This window comes from Moschus berezovskii, chromosome 2 (assembly GCF_049115385.1).
Source record: "Moschus berezovskii isolate FMDL1 chromosome 2, NW_MosBer_1.0, whole genome shotgun sequence".
Taxonomy (NCBI): Eukaryota; Metazoa; Chordata; class Mammalia; order Artiodactyla; family Moschidae; genus Moschus; species Moschus berezovskii.
The window spans coordinates 73,635,042-73,654,934 of NC_142461.1; the positions used below are offsets into that span (position 1 = coordinate 73,635,042).

Genomic DNA, 19,893 nt, shown 5'->3' on the forward strand with positions numbered 1-19,893 from the left:
AGGCTAAGCCTCTGAAAAACTCTCAGAAGCTGCTGAGGAACACTGTCTCACAACTCCATTGTTGGAACACAAATTAGCATAACTGGACATTCAAAATGATGGTTAAAGCATGCAGGCCACAAGACCAAGTACAAGGTACTACACGGTCACTTAGTGGGCTTCCCAACTTTCTTCTAATAAACAGAACAAGATGCGGGTAACAGTGTGTAACTTCCAAGATCAGGACACTAGGACTCCCTCCTTGTCCTTTTGAGAATCATCACTCTGAGGAAGCCAGTGGCTACATTGTGAGGACATGCAAGCCGCCTTATGGAGAGACACACATGGTGAGGACCTGGGACTCCAGCCAGCAGCTGTGGGGATGGGCCTTTTTGAAAGCAGGTCCTCTAGCCCTGGTCAAGCGTTCAGATTACAGTCTACTGACATCTTGATTGCAATTTCATGAAAGACTGAATTAGAACCACCCAGCTAAGGCACTGCTGAATTCCTGAGCCATAAAAACTGTGAGACAATAAATGTTTACTGCTATTATTTTTTTTTTAATGAAGGTTAAAGAAAACTAACAAGGTCACCTTATTTTGTAGTCTCAGGCAAACAAGTGCTGCTGGGGTTGATAGTTTATGGGCAATAATGTAAATATCTATGCAGGAAAAAGACTAGAAGGAAATGCACCAGAATGTTAGCCAACTGGGTCAATCCTTGCTGTGGGGTTATTAGAAATTTTTATTTTCTTTTGTATTCTTTCCACATTTTTGCAAAATTTCTACCATAATAATCAGAAAAAAAAATGCTACTTTAAAAAAACTGATCAGATAGCCTTCTTTAGGAATAATATACTGTGACAACTTGGAGGGATGGAGTGGAGAGGGAGGTGGGAAGGGGGTTCAGGAAGGAGGGGACAACTGTATGCCTATGGCCAATTCATGTTGATGTATGGCAAGAAACCATCACAACATTGTAATTATCATCCAATTTAAGAAAAAGAATAATATGTAGCTGTATGAAAGGCTGAAGTTCCCCAGAACTCTTTTATGGTACCCTACCTGCTTCAGAGTGTCTCCATCTCCTCCTGGAAAGTCTATATTTTGCATTCACAGTGATATAATTTATCTTTCTTATTCTTTAATCTATCATAAAATATTCTATTCAATGATGCCACCCGAGGTTTTTTTCAGGAAAATTTAAATTTTAACAGAGGTGTAAGTTAGTCCCTTGGACTGCAAGGAGATCCAACCAGTCCATCCTAAAGGAGATCAGTCCTGGGTTTTCATTGGAAGGACTGATGCTAAAGCTGAAACTCCAATACTTTGGCCACCTCATGAGATGAGTTGACTCACTGGAAAAGACTCTGATGCTGGGAAGGATTGGGGGCAGGAGGAGAAGGGGATGACAGAGAATGAGATGGCTGGATGGCATCACCGACTCTGTGGACATGAGTTTGAGTGAACTCCGGGAGTTGGTGATGGCCTGGCGTGCTGTGATTCATGGAGTCACAAAGAGTCGGACACAACTGAGCAACTGAACTGAACTGAACTGAAGTTAAAGAAATGCAGCCATCATCAGTGAGAATCTAGTCAATGGCCAAAAGCCAGAAAGGTATTTTGGACTGTTTGGCCTTTTCCAGAAACTAAGAAACTATCCCTACAGGCCCCTGGATAATTGAATTTTCTTTCTAAACTTCATTGCATATAAAGCCAGATTCCTTGAACCTTTTTTCAGAGATTAGAACCTCAAAGGACCTCATGAATGATTGGAAGGACTTCCTTTCCTCCATAGCTCTGCACAGGGCTGCCATATAGCAGCCACATACACAAGCTAAGGACCACCAGTTTGCATCTGGGGAAACTGGCAACTAAGGCTGACCCAGAGCACACTGACCTTCCCTTCAGGGTACTCTGCAGAAAGAAGTAATTGCCAAGTACCCAGATCCTAAAAGAACTGAATGAGTTTGTCCTTCATTTTCTTTCCCACAGCCAGTTTATGAACACTAGTGAACCTAGGAAGATGACACAAAAAGTGGATGAAAGAGTGGAAGTGGGAATGGTGATATTCCTGAAGGCAAGCTGCCTGCTTTGTAACTTGATCAAGGGGCGCCTCATCAACCACACAGCTCTCCCCTCCCTGTGCAAGTGGAAGCCTTCATCAGTCAGCCAGGGTCTAACTCCCAGCATACCCAGGCAGTCTCATGATCTTACCCAACACACTGTGGTGGGCAGCTAGTGCCCAGTGCCCACTGATGGGAGTCAGCCTGAGAAAGAACAGCCTTCTGCCATTTCCAACCTAGAGCAAATGTTCTCCCTCACCCGTGGTGCCCCTGAAATGGAGCAGGACTGTATGGGGCCCTCCTGGAAACAAATCCTTTCTGCATCCCTCATTTTTTATTTGTAGAAAATAGGCTTCATTCAGCCACTCTACATTCCCTGAGTTCCAAAGGGCAAATTCAAACAAACCCCTTCCTTGCTTATCAAGGAAGGGAGGCGATGCAAAAACAAAGGAGGAGCAGCCAAGAAAACAACAGTATAACTGTCGGGCAGGGTGCTGATTCCTCTTCAAGGAATATATATTTACACATATATATATATATCTTTGAGTTCTTCTGTAGGGACCAATGCCCCCAGGCAGATGAAGGATGGTAACTTCAGGCTGAGCACAAGATTCCTAGAGCACTACCCTGTTACCTCACCACCAACCAATCAGAAGTCACATACCCTGTAGACCTCATCCTAAATTTTGCCTATAAAATTTTTTCACCCCAAATAAGCAGGGAGTTCTGGTTTTTTAACATAAGCCACCCATTATCCTTGCTTGGCTCTGCAATAAACCTTTCATTGCTCCAAACTCTGACATTTAGGTTTGTTTTGCCTCACCTGACTTGTGCTCAGTAACACACCTTCAAATTAAGGTGTCTCAAAAAAATGAGCAATGCAAGCAGGAAGTGTATGAGATTAGAAAGCAGCATCCCTGCCACCAAGCTTAAGCAAAGAGAAGAATGTAAGAAAGCACACAGATGGAGGACAAGCCCACCTTTCATGATGTAATTAACAAAATCCAGTTTGCGTTTAATAAACCTGGTTAATCTACATCACAATCCTGAGAGATGGATGGTATCAACTTCATTTTACAGATGAATATAAAAAGGTTTAGAAAGTTTATATTATGATTCAAGGGGTTGAGCTGGGTGGGATCTGAGTTCAAATCAGTCTGATTAGGAGCTTCACATATGGTACTAGTGGTAAAGAACCCACTTGCCAATGCAGCAGACAGAAAAGATATGGGTTCGATTCTTAGGTCAGGAAGATCCTCTGGAGGAGGGCATGGCAACCTATTCCAGTATTCTTGCCTGGAGAATCCCATGGACAGAGGAGCATGGTGGGCTACAGTCCACAGGATTGCAAAGAGTCAGATACGACTGAAGCAACTTAGCATGCACCCACACATGCAGTCTGACTGGAAAATTCAGGTACTTTCAATGACACTAAATAGCAGGCCTCTGAAAAATAAATATACCATGACTGACTGGGCTCATGAATAGAGCCTTCTTATCCAAAATCATATAATCTCAAAAAGAACATACTGTCTTGGACTAGGGCTGAATAGAAGAGATCACTGGGTTGTTCAGCACACATAAGTACATTCTGAGCAAAGTATACAATTTAATCCCTCAAACAGAAGCTCTTATCTATCTGTACATGGTTAGATGGAGATTTTTACCAACCACTTCAGTCTTACCTTAATCACCATGCAGCTCCTCTCCAGCTATTATATGTTAAGCCTCTTTCTTACTCACTGAATATTTCATACATGAAGTAATGGAATGCAGAGTTATGGGCTAAGTACTAGCCTTTTGGTTTCCATTTAAATTTACAGCTTACTGGTATGAAAAGAGTCCCGGGGTGCTAACTAAGGTGGTGATTATACTATCCATCAATTAGCTTGCATTTCAGCCCAGTGTTCATGGCCCTCTTCCACTTCTTCATAACAAAAGGCCGTTTAACTCAACACATACACACACGCATGCTTTCTCCCAAGCATTTTTACTGAGTTACAGAATGTATGTCACCCAGATGTGCTTGCCACAATTCGTTAATTGTATTGGAAAAATGATCAGAGACACATTTACGCTAATCAACTCCCATCGTTGAGACCAGTTTTTCACTATGGTACTATTTTCTCACCACCCCACTTTAGAATTAATTACCCTGTTGCCATGTTAACATTCTTCTCCACACTTAAAATTTGCAAGCTAGTAAATCTTTGAGAGTTTTCCAGGAAGAATCATCTTTAGGGAAACTTCATTTCTGAATATGGAGAGCCTTTGTGTATTTTTAGATGATTAGATGACAAGCAACAAGAATTGGAAGTGGTAAAGACATAAGGCTGCCAGATAAAATACACGATGCCCAGTTAAATTTGAATTTCAGATAAGTAATGACTTTTTTTTATTGGATGTCCCATGTGACACTGAAATATACACTAAAAAAAATGTGTGCTTTTTTATCTGAAAATCAAGTTTTGCTGATGTCTTTGATTTGCAAAATCTGGCAACCCTAGACAGTAAAAGGAAGGAGGATAAGATTCCCAGGTGTTACAGATATTTGAAGGTGATATAATAGTGCAATCTTTTAAAACAGATGTGCTAAACAGGCATAAACTGCCTACCTCTAATTTACAAAAACACTGGTGATTTTAAAGTAGAGGAAGAAAAAAAGGAACCTGGAGAAATGAATGAACAGACAAAGGCCATGGAGGCTGGACATTTTCTGGGAGACCTTTTCATGAGATTCTAGACTTGTGACCACCAGTCTGCATGAAAATACAACATAGAAGTTGAACCCTCTGATAATAAAGGAGATCAAGGGAAATATTCTTCCCAACTGAAAATTAAGATCCATACTGCTATGCAGCTCTAGCAATTTTTCTAAGTTGATCTTCTGTGTTTTAATAAAACCTGGTATGATATTATAAGCCTATCTAATATGCCCTCACAAACACTACAGAAAAACACCTTGATTAAAAACAGATTTGTTGAAGGCTACCAAATAGATAATATTATGCTCAAAATTAAAGTGGTAGGATGAATGAACAACAGTTTGTACCCCCAAAATGCGAGAGAGATACAAAAATAACTATGATAGCACAAAATATATATGTTGTATTAATAGCAAAAGCATGAATAAAGCACAAATGAACAGCCAGCTGAAGGTGGGAATTTAGTCCACCTTCACCAAGGGGAAATCTGACCCTAACCTTGAAGGAAGGGTCTCACTTCAATATAAGACAGCAAACAGCAGCTACTATAGGATTATGCACAAAAAAAGGAGTGAAATGGCAACATGGTCCAAGAAGCACAGAGCAGTGCAATGAGTAGAGAACCTGGTAGCTAGAAAGCTGGATAAGGTATAGCTTAAGAGTTACATTATGGAGGAATTTTAAGGCTAAAATGATATATTTTAGCAATCAAAAGCTATCAAAGACAGCCTTCAGAATGGGAGACAATAATAGCAAATGAAGCAACTGATAAAGGATTAATCTCCAAAATATACAAGTAGCTCCTGCAGCTCAATTCCAGAAAAATAAATGACCCATTCAAAAAATGGGCCAAAGAACTAACCAGACATTTCTCCAAAGAAGACATAAAGATGGCTAACAAACACATGAAAAAATGCTCAACATCCCTCATAATCAGAGAAATGCAAATCAAAACCACAATGAGATACCATTTCACACCAGTCAGAATGGCTGCTATCCAAAAGTCTACATGCAATAAATACTGGAGAGGGTGTGGAGAGAAGGGAACACTCTTACACTGTTGGTGGGAATGCAAACTAGTACAGCCACTATGGAGAACAGTGTGGAGATTCCTCAAAAACCTGGAAATAGAACTGCCATATGATCCAGCAATCGCACTCCTGGGCATACACGCCGAGGAAACCAGAATTGAAAGAGACACGTGTACTCCAATGTTCACTGCAGCACTGTTTATAATAGCCAGGACATGGAAGCAACCTAGATGTCCATCTGCAGACGAATGGATAAGAAAGCTTTGGTACATATACACAATGGAGTATTACTCAGCCATCAAAAAGAATGCATTTGAATCAGTTCTAATGAGGTGGATGAAACTGGAGCCCATTATACAGAGTGAAGTAAGCCAGAAAGAAAAACACCAATACAGTATACTAACGCATATATATGGAATTTAGAAAGATGCAAATGATAATCCTGTATACGAGACAGCAAAAGAGACACAGATGTATAGAACAGTCTTTGGGACTCTGGGAGAGGGTGAGGGTGGGATGATTTGGGAGAATGGCATTGAAACATGTATATTATCATATGTGAAACGAATTGCCAATTCAGAGTCGATGCATGTTACAGGATGCTCGGGGCTGGTGTGCGGGGATGACCCAGAGGGAGGATAAAGGGAGGAGGGAGGTGGGAGGGGGGTTCGGGAGGGGGAATTCATGTACACCCAGGGTGGATTCATGTCAATGTATGGCAAAACCAACCAATATAATATTGTAAAATAATTAGCCTCCAATAAAATTTTTTTTAAATAAAATAATAAATAAATTTAAAAAAATTTTTTTAAAAGCTATCAAAATTTTCAAAGGCAAGAATACTCATAAGATCTGTTTTTAAAAAAGATTTTCACAGAAAACAATTTGTAACAAGTCTGCAGTTTAGAGACCAGGACACCAGTTTAGGAGTAAACTGGTTATCCAAGAGGCATATTTATACCAAAAGAAAAGCAGAGGGAAAGAGACCCATCAGAGAAGACTGACAACGGCTGGTCGGAGAGGCAGAACAATATGAAAGTCACGAAAGGCAGTAAACGAGAAAGGATAGTCAAGGAATGAAAGTTTTCAAGCAGGCAGCTCTCAGGAAGGGACAGTGGATTTAGCAATAAAGCATCCCAGGTAGAACTCTCAGAGGGCAATTTGAGAACAGTGGTAAAGGCTAAGGCTTGGTTAGGAGTGAATGGAAGTGTTTCTGCTTCCAGTAATATAACTGATGAAAATATAGCAAATGTGCTTTAAAATGCATATCTCACTTGAAAGAAAGGGAAAAATCCTAAGCACTAAAAATACCAAATGACCAAAATAAAAAGAAAACAGAAAACCAGAAAGGAAAGCAAATGTTGGATCAGTAACTATGCTGATAGAATTTCCCCATTCCAGGGACCTGGAACTTGGGGAACAGGGCACAAAGCTTCCACAAGGTGGGGAGTTGGGACTTAGATGAAAACCTAGGAACTCTGAAAGACTAGATGCTCTGTGAAATGATAGATTAGAAAAAGATTCTCTTCACCTACAAAGCAAGACAACATGTAAATTTATCATACAGTTTCAGCTCTTCTTAGGAAAACAAAATTTCTCCATCCACTGGCCACAAGTAGCCAGATAAAAAATTAAAACTAAAAAAAAAAAAAATGCTTACTATCTACCTGAAAATCAAATTTAACTAGATGAAAAAAAAATATTTTGTCTCCTGATAAATTTATCGACTTTCTCACCCCTTCCCCACAACCAAAAGTTATTAAATATAGGCCTATTCCACGTGAGCTTGGGGCTCAAATTTACACAGACACCAGGGTTTGGAAGGCCACAAACCAAAATGCTAACTGAATGATGTTCTAATTGGTCAGCATCATAAGATGTGTGGTAGAAGTAAATGCAAAGCAATACACACTCACCCAGAGATCTCAGGATTCTCACAGATAAAGAGCAATCAGATATAAGTTCCCAATATAAAATAACTTAAAAAAATGATGACTCACTAAATTGTACACCTGAAACTAATATAATACTATAAATCAACTATGCTTCAATTAAAAAAGAGATTAATTCAAAAATCATATCTAAGTAAACAGGCCACTAGGGGAAAGCATTTGTAGAAATAAAACCTTAAAAAGTAGACTTCCCAGAAGTTCGTATATCAAAGTTTGTGAAAGATACAAAATACAAATAAGAAATCTTAAGAAACCAAATTAGACTTACAGAAATTAAAATATAATCACTGATGTAAAATAGATACGTAATTATTGAAATTAAAAATTGTTCTGCTGTACAACACTGTAAATAAGCTATAAGTATATTTTCTTGGGCTCCAAAAATCACTGCAGATGGTGACCGCAGCCATGAAATTAAAGACGTTTGCTCCTTGGAAGAAAAGCTGTGACCAACCTAGACAGCATATTTAAAAAGCAGAGACATTACTTTGTCGACAAAGGTCTGTCTAGTCAAAGATAGGATTTTTCCAGTAGCCATTATAAATGTGAGAGTCGGACTATGAAGAAAGCTGAGCACCAGAGAATTAATGCTTTTGAACTGTGGTGTTGGAGAAGGCTCTTGAGAGTCCCTTGCACTGCAAGGAGATCAAACCAGTCCATCCTAAAGGAAATCAGTCCTGAATACTCACTGGAAGGACTGATGCTGAAACTGAAGCTCCAATACTTTGGCCACCTGATGCAAAGAACTGACTCACTGGAAAAGACCCTGATGCTGAGAAAGATTGAAGGCAGGACGTGAAAGGGACAACAGGGGAAGAGATGGTTGGATAGTATCACCGACTTGATGGACATAAGTTTGAGCCAACTCTGGGAGTTGGCGATGGACAGGGAGGCCTGGCATGCTGCATTCCATGGGGTAGCAGAGTCAGACACGACTGAGCAACTGAACTGAACTGATACATATATCCCCTCCCTGTTGAGCCCTCCTCCTACCCCCTCAACCTGCTCAGTCTTAATCATAAGCAAAACACCTCTCTGAGATACTATCATACCACCTGTCAAGTTAGAAAAAGTTAATACATTTGGACATTATTAGTTGTCAGAGAGGATGTGGACCAATGTATTACTCTTATGTATGACTTGTGGGAGTATAAATTGGTTCAACGATTTAAAGAATAAATGGCAACCTCCAGGAAATCTGACAAGGTACAATCCCCACACTTCATTAATTCTATTCCTAGTTACATATCCTTCACAACTCTTGTACATGTACACAAGGGGATATGATCATGGCAACAGTATTTGAAACAAGAAAAAACTGATTTGTAGTGACAAATGACAATCCATAAGGTGCTCCCTCTATATTGTCTGGTAAGAAACTAAGTGCATTACAGGCATCCCCCTTAAACCTCCAGTGTGAGGTAGCTAATGTCCCCCAAAACTGCAAACAGTTCACACTTCACCTTCATACTGACACCAAAGCAGTCTGCCCCCAAGTCTTACAAGGCTCTTCTCCTATTCAATTCACAAAAAGAGAAAGTAGCAAGAGGGCGAACATCCCACTGGTGGACTCTGTCTGCAGGAGATCCATTCCACAGTGCATCCAAATGCCCTGGAGCTCAAGCACACCTCTGAAAAGGATGATGAAACTCTGACCACTTTCCTGCCAATGAGTCCCTTTTTACACCAAGTGACAATAATGATATCTGTCCTGACCCCTTGACACAGTAGTTGCAAGCAAACTAAATGTCCATCCACAGGAGAGTGTGGAAACAAATTGTGGAAGTTCATACAAAGGAACACCATCATCATGGATGATCCTTACCGACACAATAATTTATGAAAGTACCAAGATACCAAATCATAGAATAATACATACACCTAATACCAACATGTAAAGTTTAAAAATATAGAAAACAATATGATGTAATGATTAGGGATGCATGCATATCTAGTATGACTGCAAAGAATGATATAGAAATGATAAGTATCAAATCCAAATTTAAGATAGTGGTTGCATGATTGCACATTTGAAGGAAGTAAGATGCAAGGGGACAGGAACAACAATTTTATTGGTAATGTTTTATTTCTTAGTCTGAGTGGTAAAACATGGGTCTTTATGAAATATTTCATAATATTTCATATAATGATTCTGAAATATTTCATAATAAATATTTTGAATGAATGTGTATGAAGTAAAGAAGTAGAGTTAGAACTTATCACTCTTATAAAGGAGGAAATTCATAAAGATTGAAGAAGGTTTCTCCTAGGTTAGGGAGATGTAGAATCTCTGGGAGATCACTTGAATGGGAGTCGAAAGGGAGACATTCTTCAGAATATTCTGGAATCACTTTACAGCACTGAGATGATTATAAATAAAATCATATTGTCACTGGCCTAGGAATTATATAATTTTTATATATATATTTAAATAATGAAACAATCTTCTTCAACAAGTAATCCATTTTGCCAATCTTTCAATATACTGAGTTGACCCAAAAGTTCCATTTGGGATTTTCTGTACACCTTATGGAAAAATGTGAATGAACTTTTTTTGGCCAACCCACTACTAAACAACCTCTATACACAATATCACTTCAGCTGCAAAAAAAAGTTTCTAGATTACTTATGCAAATGTCAAAATTTAGTCTGGAATTGCACTGATATTCATTAATTATATATATATACACATACTTCTGGTCTTGTATGGTAGATCTCTGTAAGTAATTTCCCAGTGAATGGATGAATAAATAGAATGAGTGAAGACCACTTAAAGAATTAGTGTGTGCTGAAAAGATTCAAATTAATGCTGACTGCAACCAAAGTACAACTTTCAACTAATATGAAGACCCACACCTCCAGTTAACCCCTGTGTTAGACAGTGGAGATGTGAAGACAGTTAAACTGCTTCCTAAGAATCTACACCATATTTGCATCATAACACTCATACCTCTCAAGGTAATGATTTCCCAATGCTACCATACCCTTTGTGAAAACAAGGATTTTGCTCCATTTCTCCCTCCTCAGCAAATAGGCACAGATACAGTGGATAAATTCAACAGTTAAATTGTAGAGCCAAATACAAGTTCTTTGGAGGCTCTCTGGTATTTGAGGATCTTAGGTAATTACGTGCATCTCTGTTCATGTGGACAGCAGAGATTTCTTAATAGCTATAAGAGCAGCAAATGTTAGCAACTAGATATTTCTCTGCTTTCCCACAGTAAAATGTTCTAATTGTTTTCTTTCCTTCTACCTGTCTTATTGAGGTTCTCCCCTACCCATGCCTTCAAGCAATCCAATTACTTTATGAGAGAAAACATAGAAGACTGTTGTATAAAAATATCTTATAAATACAGCATTTAAAAATAAACTCTAATTTTATTTTAAAAGATCAATTATTTTTACCTTTCTCCACCATCTTCTTCCACAGCTGCATCTGGTTCTGTTTTCTGGCCACCAAGAGTGAGATTCCTGAAATTTGATCTCTAATCCTAGTCCATTGCAGGATGCCAGCCAAGATCTGGGAACACTCTGGAATAATGTTTCTAGAGCAGGCTAAAGTCAGACACTGACTGCCCTGTGCGTGGCCATCCCCTGCTCCTGCCTGGCTGCGCTTGGAGCTAACAGAGTGGGAGAGGATGAAGGCAAGCACGTGGGCACAGCTTCCTGCCAGGGCAGGAGCCAGCCCCGAGGCCATGGACTGAAAGACTGCTCTGGGAGACTGTGGTTTGTCCAGTTTAACCAGCTCAACCTGAGGGAACCCCACGCCTCAGCATGTAGGGACCAAAGGAGGTAGTGGGACTTCAACAAGTCAGACATCTGCTTAGCAAAGTTATCTTGAATTCAGATTCTTTCAGGGAGAATCATCATCCTTCGCCTCTACCATGTAAATGGAAAAACTATTACAGCAAGACGCTTTTCTCCATTCAGAGATCAACATATCTATCCTGGTTAAACTCTCATTAGCAGATCAGCCCAAGTAATATTTTACCATTTTATCAAGATGAATATATAGAAAGACTTGTCTTAGAACCAGGCAGCCTCTGCCTGTATTAATTTTTCTTGTAGCAACAACTCAGAAAATGTATGAATCAGTCAATCAGAGGGGAGGGGAAAGAAAATGTGCTTGATACACCCTAAAGAGTGGGGGTGGGGAGTTGAAATATTTATAACTAGAGCGTAGTCTTCATGCTGCTGCTGCTGCTGCTAAGTCGCTTCAGTCGTGTCCGACTCTGTGAGACCCCATAGACGGCAGCCCACCAGGCTCCCCTGTCCCTGGGATCCTCCAGGCAAGAACACTGGAGTGGGTTGCCATTTCCTTCTCCAATGCATGAAAGTGAAAAATGAAAGCGAAGTCGCTCAGCCGTGTCTGACTCTTAGCAACATCATGGACTGCAGCCTTCCAGGCTCCTCCGTCCATGGGATTTTCCAGGCAAGCGTACTGGAGTGGGTTGCCATTGCCTTCTCCATAGTCTTCATCAGTTCAGTTCAGTTCAGTTCAGTCGCTCAGTCGTGTCTGACTCTTTGCGACCCCACGAATCACAGCACGCCAGGCCTCCCTGTCCATCACCAACTCCCAGAGTTCACTCATGTCCATCGAGTAGGTGATGCCATCCAGCCATCTCATTCTCTGTCGTCCCCTTCTCCTCCTGCCCCAATCCTTCCCAGCATCAGAGTCTTTTCCAGTGAGTCAACTCGTCTCATGAGGTGCCCAAAGTATTGGAGTTTCAGCTTTAGCATCAGTCCTTCATAGATTGAAGCTAAAATATTTCAGAAGCAGGCAAAACTGTAAAAGTGCAAAATTGAGATATTCATACATTTCACATTGCCTCTGAATTATTGACAGGAAAGACCACCTTCAGAACACTCTTTATAATGCTGAGATAAAGTAGTGAGAAATCCAACTGCTGAGGAACTGGATTCCTGGCTTCTAACAGAGCTTGGTCCATTAACTTATGGAAGTAAATAAATGTTATGAAAGTTCATGTAGAAACCATTATCTAAATGGCTAAATAAGAAAGACTTGCATTATAGCCAGGCATGCACTTCTGGCAGGGGAAATACAAATTTGCTCACAATGTCTTTTTTTAGATTACTTTAAGGAAGAATGTCATCACTGGAATACTGCAAACCATAGCAAGTTTCATCTTTCTCTCTCTCTTTTTTTTTTTTTATGGAATGAGAAATGACATCAGTTTACATGTCATCTGAGAAGAAAGGAATTTATTTTGTTGAAAGGCATCCAAATCTCCCTTTCTTTGGAAGGCTTTGTTACTGAAACAAACTTTATCATTGTTAATTGTTTGGCCATTTATGGGATTGGAAGCTAAATAAAAGTTTGTTTAATCAACAAGTCTATACATTTGTACACACTTTATTGACCTAGTAATTTTACCATTTTACCATTGCTACACCCATGACAGTCTTAAGGCAATCCATTTAAAACCCTACAATTCTAAACTCAGTAGGAAAATGCCATAAAGAATGAGAAATTCATATATATATATATATATATATATACACACACACACATTTATATGAAATTATCTCAACCTACCCCACAACTCCTCCATGACCTAGAAACTGTAGCTCCTAATATTTAATTGTCGTCAATTATATCCCCATTGCTACCCACACAACCCCTGTGTTCTGTCCCTCAGTATCTTTCACCTGAATTAATCCAATAACCTCCCAATCAATCTCTCCACCTTTAACCTTGCTGTCTACAGTCCAACTCCACTATCCTAGTCATTTTGAGGCTCCCCCGGTCTTGTAATAAAGTCCAAAAGCCAGCATGGTACCCAAAATCCTTTATAAACTGGGTTAGTTTTACTCCCTCCAAACTCTTTGACCAGTTTCCCCATTCACATTTCATAGACCAACCACAGGAAAATAGCTACAGCTCTTGAAAGCACCAAGTTCTCTCTTACCTATAAGCTTTCATATCTTTCAGTTCAGTTCAGTTGCTCAGTCGTGTCCAACTCTTTGCGACCCCATGAATCGCAGCACGCCAGGCCTCCCTGTCCCTCACCAAATCTTGGAGTCCACCCAAACTCATAGGTATCGAGTTGGTAATGCTGTTCAGCCATCTCATCCTCTGTCGTCCCTTTCTCCTCCTGCCCCCAATCCCTCCCAGCATCAGAGTCTTTTCCAGTGAGTCAACTCATCACATGAGGTGGCCAAAGTATTGGAGTTTCAGCTTTAGCATCAGTCCTTCCAATGAACACCCAGGACTGATCTCCTTTACGAAGGACTGGTTGGATCTCTTTGCAGTCCAAGGGACTCTCAAGAGTCTTCTCCAACACCACAGTTCAAAAGCATCAATTCTTCAGCGCTCAGCTTTCTTCACAGTCCAACTCTCACATCCATACATGACTACTGCAAAAACCATAGCCTTGACTAGACAGACCTTTGTTGGCAAAGTAATGTCTCTGATTTTTAATATGCTGTCTAGGTTGGTCATAACTTTCCTTCCAAAGACCAAGCATCTTTTAATTTCATGGCTGCAATCACCATCTGCAGTGATTTTGGAGCCCCCCAAAATAAAGTCAGCCACTATTTCCACTGTCTCCCCATGTATTTGCCATGAAGTGTTGGGAACGGATGCCATGATCTTAGTTTTCTGAATGTTGAGCTTTAAGCCAACTTTTTCACTCTCCTCTTTCACTTTCATCAAGAGGCTCTTTAGTTCTTCTTCACTTTCTGCCATAAGGGTGGTATCATCTGCATATCTGAGGTTATTGATATTTCTCCTAGAAATCTTGATTCCAGCGTGTGCTTCCTCCAGCCCAGCCTTTCTCATTATGTACTCTGCATCTGACCTATCTTCAAATTTTCTGATTTATCTTCTGTCTACTTAAACCTGCTGTTAAACCCAATAGTGATTTTTTTTTTTTTAGTTATTGTACTTTTCAACTCTAAAATTTCTATTTTGCTGCTTTTTACAAGTTTTACCCCTTGAGCTTTAAGCCAGCTTTTTCACTCTTTCACTTTCATCAAGAGTCTTTTTAGTTCCTCTTCACTTTCTGCTTTAGCTTCCCCTATTCTTTTCCCAACTTCTCCACCCCTCCCTGAAACTTTTTCCTATTGAACACCTACTTGTCCTTTAGGGCTTTTACATGGAAGCCTTCCCAGACACACCTCTGCCCCTACACCCTGGCTTAAGTGCCCTCTGTACTCTCTCTGGGTTAACTATGTGCTTAGGATATGTAGAATGAATCATTTGCCCTAACAAACATCTCCAATTGCATGAAACCTCTGATGGATCCATGATCATTCCTTGTCTCTCATGAACACACCCTGTACATGCCCATCTCCGTACCTGTGCTCACACTATTCATTCATCTTGGGATGGTTTCCTTCTTCCTTAAAGATTTCTCTGAACATTTCAACCCTAGGCAGTAATTCTGACCTCTGAATTCATGGCACATTTTGCGTATGTTTCTCATTTGATATTTATTTCTACACAGTGCCAGTGACATCATTTCTATTTTAACTTTTGAGTTATTTAACTTTTTTATAGATATACATCTAGTCTCCTGCCAATTGCTTGGTCCATGGCAGGAGCCATGCTTAAAATAACTTGGTCCAAGTTACTTTAAGCAACTTAAAAACAGGAACAGAACCACTCTGCATTCCTCTTCTTTCTTTTCTGAGTTCACATAGTTTGCCAGAGTGTACATAAGAGATAATCAATACATATCCTTTAACATTTGTTATATGATGAGGATAAAACTAACAAAGACTACACAATATAACAAATATGTTTCATTTTCAAATGAATAAATTATTTCAGATGAGATCATAAACAAAATGAGAAATTCAGGACCATAAACATAATTCACTCTAGCCTGGCACATGAATGTAAAGCCTAGGGAAGCAGCAGCTGCAATGGAAACTCTTAACTATCATGCCAAGAGTGTGAATGCATTCAGCTGTACGACAAGCCAGATGTCAATCAAAAGTGAAATGAAAACAAGATGTACACTTTCCACACCAACTTGTATGTATATTTAATCAAGAGCTCACAGCCATATGGCAAAGGTAAAAGAAAAAAAAAGGAAATGGTAAAAAAAAAATACAAAACACTAAATGTTAGAAATAAAACAAACATATCATTAACACAATAACTATAAGTGGGTTAAACTCCCCTGCTGCTGCTGCTGCTGCTAAGTCACTTCAGTCGTGTCCGACTCTGTGTGACCCCATAGATGGAAGCCCACCAGGCTCCCCCATCCCTGGGATTCTCCAGGCAAGAACACTGGAGTGGGTTGCCATTTCCTTCTCCAATGTGTGAAAGTGAAAAGTGAAAGTGAAGTCGCTCAGTCGTGTCTGACTCGTAGCGACCCCAGGGACTGCAGCCTACCAGGCTCCTCCATCCATGGGATTTTCTAGGCAAGAGTACTGGAGTGGCTTGCCATTGCCTTCTCCGTAAACTCCCCTAATAAGCCCCTAATAAGCATCTCACACTGCATCATAAACAAAATCCAATTATATGCTTCCTAGAAGAGATACAAATTAAACAAAATAACTCCAAAATGTCTGTTCACCCTAACAGATATTTTTGCAGGATAAACCCTATATACCAACACCATGCTAAGTGACTGTGTGCTGTCGCTTCAGTCGTGTCTGACTCGTTGAGATCCCATGGACTATAGCCTGCCAGGCTCCTCTGTCCACGGGATTTTCCTGGTAAGAATGCCAAGCCCTCCTCCAGGGGATCTTCCCATGAAAGGATCGAACCTGCATCTCCGTGTCTCCTGAATTGCAGGTGGATTCTTTACCACTGAGCCACAAGGGAAGCCCAGTGACAAGAAGTTTACTTGTTTAAGAGAGACAGGTATACATGGCAAATGCAGACAAAAAGAAAGCAAGAATCACAATATTAACATTAAAGAAGCAGTGGTAAGGCAAAAAGCATTTATGTAAAAATATTTGTTTTTTATTTGCATGTCTGTTAATGATGAATAAAATCCACAAGGATCCCCACTGGAAGTGATAGATATAGCCACCTTATTATAAATGTGTCATAAGTATTAAATAAGAAAATTAATCTAAAACACCAAACTCAATACCTGCCACACAGTACATGCTCAAAAACTAATAGTTGTTTCTAGTATCTGTATCAGTAATAGTAGTATTAGCAAGATATAATTGTTATTGATATTAATATTACAGATAACATAGCATTAAATTATATAAAGAAAAATACTGTAAATACAAGAAAATTCATAAAGTCATAAGATAAAATGAGTAAGTTTTACCAGTTTTTCTGTTGTTCTTAAAGAAAAAAGTGACCTCAAAAAAGGTAACAAGATCTAAACCATTAATGACTGACTCCATGTGTTGTTTAGTTTGTGTATATGCAAATATGTCCTGGCTCCCCAGGTGGCGCTAGTGATAAAGAACATGACTGCCAATTCAGGAGACATAGAGACACGGGTTCAATCCCTGGGTACGGAAGATCTCCTGGAGAAGGGAATGGCAACTCACTCCAGTATTCTTGCCTGGAGGATCCCATGGACAGAGGAGGCTGGCAGGCTAAAGTCCAAGGGGTGGCAAAGAGTTGGAGATGACTGAAGTGACTTAACATGCATGCATAATATATGTACACATACACATTTTTATGCAGTCTTCAAACTCTATGATCTACAAAATAATATGCTTCCTTTTCCATTACTTATGAAATATTTACCAAATTTGAACATTTATAGAATAAAAATCACAATTCCTAAAGCAAAAGATAGGCATTGTTCTATGATATCTATAAGAAAAAACTTCAAAATAAGCTAATAAATAGTAGCAAACAAAAACTTGAAAAGTTATATTTATTTATTGTTTATTTATTATTTATATTTCAGTTCAGTTCAGTTCAGTCGCTCAGTCATGTCCGACTCTCCGCGACCCCATGAATTACAGCAGGCCAGGCCTCCCTGTCCATCACCAACTCCCGGAGTACACTCAAACTCATGTCCACAGAGTTGGTGATGCCATCCAGCCATCTCATTCTCCGTCGTCCCCTTCTCCTCCCGCCCCCAACCTTCCCCAGCATCAGAGTCTTTTCCAGTGAGTCAACTCGACGCATGAGGTGGCCAAAGTATTGCAGTTTCAGCTTCAGCATCAGTCCCTCCAATGAACATCCAGGATGGATCTCCTTTAGAATGGACTGGTTGGATCTCCTTGCAGTATAAGGGACTCTCAAGAGTCTTCTCCAACACCACAGTTCAAAAGCATCGATTCTTCGGCGATCAGCCTTCCTCACAGTCCAACTCTCACAGCCATACATGACCACGGGAAAAACCATTGCCTTGACTAGACGGACCTTGGTTGGCAAAGTAATGTCTCTGCTTTTTAATATACTATCTAGGTTGGTCATAACTTTCCTTCCAAGGAGCAAACGTCTTTTAATTTCATGGCTGCAATCAGCATCTGCAGTGATTTTGGAGCCCCAAAAAATAAAGTCTGACACTGTTTCCACTGTTTTTCCATCTATTTCCCATGAAGCAATGGGACCAGATGCCATGATCTTTGTTTTCTGAATGTTGAGCTTCAAGCCAACCTTTTCACTCTCCTCTTTCACCTTCATCATTATATTATTGTTTATTATTTATATTATTATTTACTTATATGTATTGGTTCAGCTAAAAAGCTCAGATCAAAGACAACATGAAAATTAAACTTATGGAATAATTAAAAACAAAAGTGGTAAAAATACTATGTAGAAAAACTTGTGAGATGCAGTGAAAATTGTATTCATAGGTAAACCAATATCTTTTAATGATTTCAACATTCAAAAAAAAAAGAGTAATAAATTACCAAATCTTAATCTTCAAAAATATTGAAATATAAACTTAGAAAAGCATAGAAAGATTCATATGAATTGAAGTAGAAAGGATTTTAAAAACAAAATATAAACAGTTTGAAAATAAACTTAATGTCTAATTTTCACAAGGACAAAAATAAACCCATGATAATACTATGATGAAAAAAGAAAATTTACAAAGATTCACAAATAAAAATTATAAAGTGAATATGAGAATACATAGAGATAATAGATCTTCCCCTCTCTCTCCCTCTGTCTGTATATATGTATATATTCAAATATACAGGAATACAAATACATGTTGTTCTTGTTCAGTCTCTCAGTCATGTCTGACTCTTTGCAACTACATGGAACGCAGCATGCCAGCCTTCCCTGTCCTTCACCAGCTTCCAGAGCTTGCTCAAACTCATACCTACTGAGTCAGTGATGCCATCCAACCATCTCATCCCCTGCTGTCACCTTCGCTTCCTGCCTTCAATCCTTCCCAGCATCAGGGTCATTTCTGAGTCAGCTCTTTGCATCAGGTGGCCAAAGTACTGGAGCTTCAGCATTAGTCCTTCCAGTGAATAATCAGGGTTGATCTTTAGGACTGACTGGTTGATCCCACTGCAGTCCAAGGGACGCTCAAGAATCTCCTCCACATCACAGTTCAAAAGCACCAATTCTTCAGCACTGAGCTTCCTTTATGGTCCAACTCTCACATCCATACATGACTACTAGAAGAATGATAGCTTTGACTACACAGATTTTGCCAGTAAAATAATATCTCTGCTTTTTAAAATGCTAAGTTTGTCATAGCTTTTCTCCCAAGGAGCATGCGTCTTTTAATTTCATGGCTGCAGTCACCATCCACTGTGATTTAGGGGCCCCAAAAATAAATTCTGTCACTATATCCATTGTTTCCCCTTCAATTTGCCATGAAGTGATGGGACTGGATGCCGTGATCTTAGTTTTTGAATGTTGAGTTTTAAAGCCAACTTTTTAACTCTCCTCTTTCATTTTCATCAAGAGGCTCTTTAGTTTTTCATTGCTTTCTGCCATAAGGGTGGTGTCATCTGCATATCTGAGGTTATTGATATTTCTTCTGGCAGTCTTGATTTCAGCTTGTACTTCATTCAGCCTGGCATTTTGCATGATGTGCTCTGCATATAAGTTAAATAAGCAGGGTGACAATACACAGCTTTGAAGTACTCCTTTCCAATTTGGAACCATTCCGTTGTTACATGTCCGGTCCTAACTGTTGCTTCTTGACTTGCATACAGATCTCTCAGGAGGCAGGTAAGGGGGTCTGGTATTCCCAACTCTTTTAGAATTTTCCACAGTTTATTGTGATCCACAC

At 39.6% G+C, this 19,893-nt stretch overlaps 1 protein-coding gene across 5 annotated transcripts in view; it reads right to left on the bottom strand.

Moving 5' to 3' along the window:
• The window catches only part of NCKAP5 (NCK associated protein 5), a 1,221,671-nt gene that overhangs the window by 1,160,882 nt on the left and 40,896 nt on the right, over window positions 1-19,893 (bottom strand). For 4 of the 5 annotated variants that reach the window (XM_088828978.1, XM_088828976.1, XM_055398855.2 and 1 more), the window contains exon 1: window positions 11,138-11,334. The exons of the other annotated variant lie outside the window; for it this stretch is intronic. The gene's annotated coding sequence lies outside the window, so the exon portion shown is untranslated. Of the gene's footprint in view, window positions 1-11,137; window positions 11,335-19,893 lie in introns of those variants that run through there. 5 annotated transcript variants of the gene reach the window in all.